Raw genomic sequence first — 6,268 nt, forward strand, 5'->3', positions numbered from 1 at the left:
ATCCATTACGCACGATTACAGCAAAGTCAGTTGTGCGCGCTCTTTTTCATCTCCATCTTCGGTATACCTAGGACCATTCAGAGTGACCAAGGGTCTAATTTCTGTTCTCATTTGTTTGCACAGGTACTAAAACAGTTGTGTGTCAAGCACAGCCAGTCCTCTGCGTATCATGCGCAAAGCCAAGGGGCGCTGGAACGTTTCCATCAAACATTAAAGTCGTTGATGCGTGCGTACTGTGTGCAGATGAGTGCTGATTGGGAGGATGGGTTACCATGGTTACTGCTGGCAGCAAGAGAGGTGACACAAGAGAGTACCGGATTCAGTCCGAATGACTTGGTTTTTGGTCATACTGTGCGCGGGCCGTTAGCTGCTCTGCAAGATGACTGAAAGGGGATGAGGCTCCTCAGAATTTGATTGCTATTCCGCTACAGAATCGGCGAAGGAGAGATTGTCTTCTGGAGAAGATGAAACGCTTATATGACCGTCGAGCTTATGATAATCAACTTATGACATTTGTTAAAGAGATCTACCTTTGGTAAAAATAAATTACTTTTTATGTAATCATCTACGTGTGCTCCCCTCCTTTGCTATGGTCTCAGAGCTGGACCATAACATATTGACTAAATCGTGTTCATGATTTAATAACTCGTGAGCACGTTATATTAACTCGTGCGCACAATTTAATTAAACGTGCACACAAGTTAATATAACGTGCTCACGAGTTAATATAACGTGCTCACGAGTTGATATAACGTGCTCACGAGTTGATATAACGTACTCACGAGTTAATATAACGTGCTCACGAGTTGATATAACGTACTCACAAGTTGATATAACGTGCTCACGAGTTAATATAACGTGCTCACGAGTTGAAAGAACGTGCACACGAGTTGATAGAACGTGCACACGAGTTAATTAAATGTGCTCACGTTTTATTAAATGTGCTCACGTTTTATTAAAAATATATTGCATGATCCTTCACGGGCTCCGTACAAATGTAATTTTTAAGGTCACAAAAAACTCCATATCTCTAGAATTAAGTCACATAGAAAGGTTATATAGGGCTTTAGACCCCTATTTTCACCCCCAAGGAATGCAATTTTCTGTTTATTGGACAGGTCGCTATTGCTGTAGTATCAATAATCTAATGGGGTGAGCATTATGGCCATTGCTCAGGCTTAAAGGGGACCTATTATGAAAAACAGGTTTTCTCTTGCTTTAACATATATAAAGTGGTCTCCCCTCAGCCTGCCAACTCAGAGAAGGAGGAAAGCAACCAAATTCTGCAGTGTCTGTACAGCCGCCCGGATGAGCCGTCCAGTGTGATGTGGATCTACGAGCGGTTCAGATTCTGCTCCCGTCGTTACGTAACGACGGGAGCGATGCGTGAAACCACGCCCACAACTAACTCCACCGGCCGGAGCTTCCACCATTTTTTCGTAGCGGTGTATCGTGTCATTCAGGCAGCCAATCAGCACAGAGCCTCATTATCATAGCCCCGCCCACTCAGAATTCCACATAGATAATGAGGTTAGAAACTGGGAAGATAAAGACATGGCTCAGAGGCTGAATTTCTAATTTATTTAGCAAAAACAATCAAAAGCTTGTTTTTAAGACATTCAAGGCCTATTTAAAATAGGTATTAGATGCCATAATAGGTCCCCTTTAAGATGAACTCAACGTCTTGGAGTATTTGGAGTCGTTACTGGTCTATCTATAGTCAGAGTATAATGTCTAGTTTTGTTTATAGCCATTTGTTTGTCACTCGGTCCGAGGTCTCCGGTGAATTCAATAAAAGCCTTTGGTATCTAATATCTCTGCATCTGAGTCCTGCTTTGAGTCTCGGCCTGACCGTGTGGATCCCCGCCAGTCCGGACCTGAAGGCCTGAAGTGTGTGTGTGTGTGTGTGTGTGTGTGTGTGAGCACACACTCCGTATCCCAGGACTCCACGTGCAATGGTGGGAAATGTGCAAAGCGCGTTGTAAAAGAGACATTTCTTAACACAGCAATTACCATCTAACAAACCTTCAGCGGGAGGTTTAAGCACAGGCGATAAGGACCATTAAATCCAGTTTGATGGGGACAAGAGAGGTACGAATGCTGATCAGCCCCCTCTGAAGTCCTACGCTTGGCACTTGGATGGAAGTCAAGGACGTATCGTTCACTGATTTAACCTGTTCTCTGCCGTGTTAGTGTTAAACCATGTTACTAGAAATAAACCTGGAAATTAAAAGCAAAATGAACACAAAGACGATGCAGGGAAAGAGAACTGTGGAAATATGCAAGTACAGTTTGCAGCGTCGGAGGACCGAGGATTAAGCCGGACTTTACACATCGAACAGAGCCAACGTTGGTGCATTCGCAGCATGTTATTTCCTTTCAATCCTTCTGTTCATCTGAAACTGGAATCTGAAGCCGGGAACTATTTTTGAATCCGACCTTGTGATGGAAATACTGTACATGGTAAAAGGGGGGACAGTTTTGGATGGAGACCTTCACGGCTATTAGACCTCAGCTGCTGCTCCGTCTTGCACAGGTGCAGCTCTGCGTGAAGGACACGGGAAGACGTCTGAGCGGACCGCCGTCCTTCTCTCACCTGACCGGGCGATGGACATCGCTGGACGATGAGCTCACAGCCTGAGGCTGCGGCCGTCGCAACACCTGTTATCCCAGAGACTCGAGTGACCGGCTGTGTATCTCATTTTGAAACCCAACTACTGTAAGGAAGTGCAGCCAATCATGGCACATTTACACATAGCCGGGTATTTACAAAAACGGATATTTCCCCCTCTACGTTTTGAAAAATACCATCATTTACACGAACCCGCATAAATAGCTGTTAAGGTGCTATGAGCAGCCAAACCTACAGGGGGCAGTGTAACGAGAAGATAAAGTCATGCTAGCCAATCAGAATCCTGGAAAAAAACGTCAACAAATGACACGAGTAACTTCCAGTTACTTCCAAGATGAACGAGAGTCTTTCGTTTGGAGTGACAGAGAAGTGGAGTTACTTTTAAATGTGACTTTAGAATATAAAACAAGTAAAATACAAGAAAATATTGACAGTGGCCAAACAAATTGTAAACACAGGTCGCACACATGACGCTGGTGACGTTTCTGTCGCATAATGTGGCGTTCTGAAGCCTAAATGTCCGTTTCTCTCTGTTTACAACCAAACGTGAAGACGGAGTTTTTGCAAATCTCCACTTTGGCCGGAGTTTTCAGAAATGATGGTTTTTGGTGACTTTGAGCTTCGTTTTCGTGTAAACGAATGGCCAAAACGCATGAAAACACCACCGTTTTTGCTACGTGTAAACGGGGCTGTAGTGGCACTCTCTCCCGGGTATTTCCCTTTGTTTGACTCCGCCCATCTCTGATTACAGATGTGGACCAGCTGTGACCACTGGGGCTCAAACTGACCTGCAGTATATATATATATATATATATATAAATATATATATATATATATATATATATATATATATATATATATATATATATATATATATATATATATATATACATATATATATATATATATATATATATATATATATATATATATATATATATACAGGCCTCCTGCCTCTAACCCGAACCGTCTCTTTCTCTACTTTATATTAGTTATGTAGCTCACCTCTGCTGTAATGCCTGTGTCGTGTCCTCCAGATCCCCAGATGCACCACCCTCCTCCATAAACACCCACTTGTAGCCCAGGCTCTATAATGATACCCTTTAATATAAGAACTGTCCCTTTAAAATAGTTTATTTCATTTGCACAATAAACAATTCATTTTATTTGGAAATAAATAAATAATTCATTCTAATTTATAAGCACCAAGAAGCTTTTAAAAGTTGTTTAAAAACGGAGAGACATGGGCAGCATTGTGTTTTACAAATTACTGTAAAGGCCTCACCACGACAGGTTTCTCAACTAGCCAATCAGTAAACTCCATGAGCCCCATGTGATCGGCCCTTAGTTCCGCTTCCTGTCACAACTCTGCGTTTTACAAAATGGCCGACTCGTGTGCATTGCAGAGCTAAAATCTGATTCCATCCGCTGGAACAGTGTGAGAGGCTGGATTATTTTCACGGGTCTGCCAAGGTGAAATGCTGTAAAGTTCACTCATACACTGACTCAGCGGCAGGGGCGATTTTAGCATCAGAGCTTTGGGGGGGCTCAGCCTACCAAAGTTCATGGACCACAGAACCCCTAGGGGGGTCCGGGGGCATGCCCCCCCGGAAGAAAAATTTGTAGATTTTAAGTAAAAATGGATCAATCTGGTGCACTTTGAGGTCAAAATGAAGAGACTAGATCTATGAAGACCTATACACATCAATATCTTCTTTACTGTTCTGTGGTTTTACAGCGATGAAAAAATAATTGTTTCCCTATATATATTCTGCATACAGGTTATGGTAGAATTTTGCTTGCATAAATAATACCAAAATCACTTCAGGGGAGCCTCAAGTAAAGTAATATTTTGCTTTGTAGGCAAAAGTAAAATTAAATCAAATCAAATGGAACTTCCTAACTTATTGGCTGGAATAATATTCCGACAAGATAATAATATACTGTAAGCTAAAGCAGGAGTTTGCAGTCAACTAGTTGAAAAGCAGCCACTTGCGATTCTGAAGGGCTTAATTTCATTCAGAAGACAAGAGACCCGTTTGAAAATATGTTCTTCACTTATGCCCATATTGTTTCTCAAAAGACATTGCATCCATTTAGACCCGCTTTACTGCGAGCTAGCATGATGGCTGGCTGGCTTGGTGTGTCATGGTAGCCTTGCCAATCGTCACCTGTCTGGCAGGCACATGACAAGTTATTTTGTTTAGCTACTACAACGGTATGCGCTAATTTGCACATCAATATGCGCTAATTGAGTAACTAACGACTCTGACTGCTCAATGCTCACCTCACAGTCTCATCATGAGTGGGGACTGGGGAGAATGATTGTTGACTGTAAAAGGCTACTTCGTTGTGTGTGTGTGTGTGTGTGACCTGTGTGAAGTGAAGGGATTAGGCACATAGATGGAGGAGGGAGCGCCTGGCAGTAGCGGTTCTAGAAACTTTTCGGGTGGGCTGAGTCAGGGCCCCCTTGGTGGGATGAACCCCCCTAAATGTTTGTCAGCACACCCTAAGAACATAGAGGGGGGAACTCACACACAGCGCATTGAGTGGAATCAGAAACTGCTAGTAATGACCACCAGAGGGAAAAAAAAAAAAAAAAAAAAAAAAAAAAAAAAATTGTCTCTATTTTTTTTGGGGGGCTGAGACTTCTTTTGGGGGGGCTCAAGCCCCCCCAAAAAGGGCCTAGTGGCGCCCCTGCTCAGCGGTCAGGTTTTTTAGTGATACCATAAAAATCCATCCACTGGAGCCATTCCTGCTGGACCGGTCCAAGACCCAGATCCCAAAACCCAGAAATTCCCGGTGTGAACTGGGTGGCGAGCCAAACCAACCTATTGATCTTGATCTCTGAGACGTGTGAGGGATTCTTGATCCCCCCGCCCCTTCCTCATAGAACGTGTGGCAAGACAGAAAGGTAGACACATTGACACTGATCAGGGAAGGGCCCCAACGCAAGGAAGATTAACTTTGGGTACAAGGGTTTTTATTTTGCCGGCTTTATTATTTTTGTTTATTTTCCATACACTTTTTCTAACAAGCTATTGTATTTTTTACTGTCCTGTCAACCTGCAATAAGAAGTGGCCACAAAGAAAAAAAAAACACTCAAACCATTGTTGCCTGTGTCATTATTGATGTTCAAAATATTGGCTCTTAAAAACTTCTGATAGTGTCTTCTGATACAGGTCCAGTTTTTTATATTGACCATTATTTGTTACCTCGTGACAAGGGTTACACACTCCTGACTCTGTCTGTCATCTACAAGCACCAATGTGCCACCTTGAAGCCAACAGTTCCTCGACTGACCACTAGGGCCTCGGTCCAAAGTGAGTTCATCTGCATTATGTCCCACTTTACAGCAGAAATAAACATATTCATGGTTTTGGGCTCCACGTCCATGACAACTGTGCAGGGTTTGTTTTTTCTCGTTTGACTCTCTGGCACCTGCAGAAATGAAAATTGAACATTTTCATGGAGGTCCGTCCTGGTGCTTTCGCTTCATGAAACGTTGCCAGCGCAGCAGCAGCGCCCGGCGGATTATATGGAAAAGATGGAGAGCTTCCGCTCATTCTGCAGCCGACACATCACCGAAAAAGGCATCCCAGGCCACACACGGCCAAAGTTCCGGGGGCCGTCCT

Source organism: Cololabis saira, chromosome 17 (genome assembly GCF_033807715.1).
Source record: "Cololabis saira isolate AMF1-May2022 chromosome 17, fColSai1.1, whole genome shotgun sequence".
Lineage (NCBI taxonomy): Eukaryota > Metazoa > Chordata > Actinopteri > Beloniformes > Belonidae > Cololabis > Cololabis saira.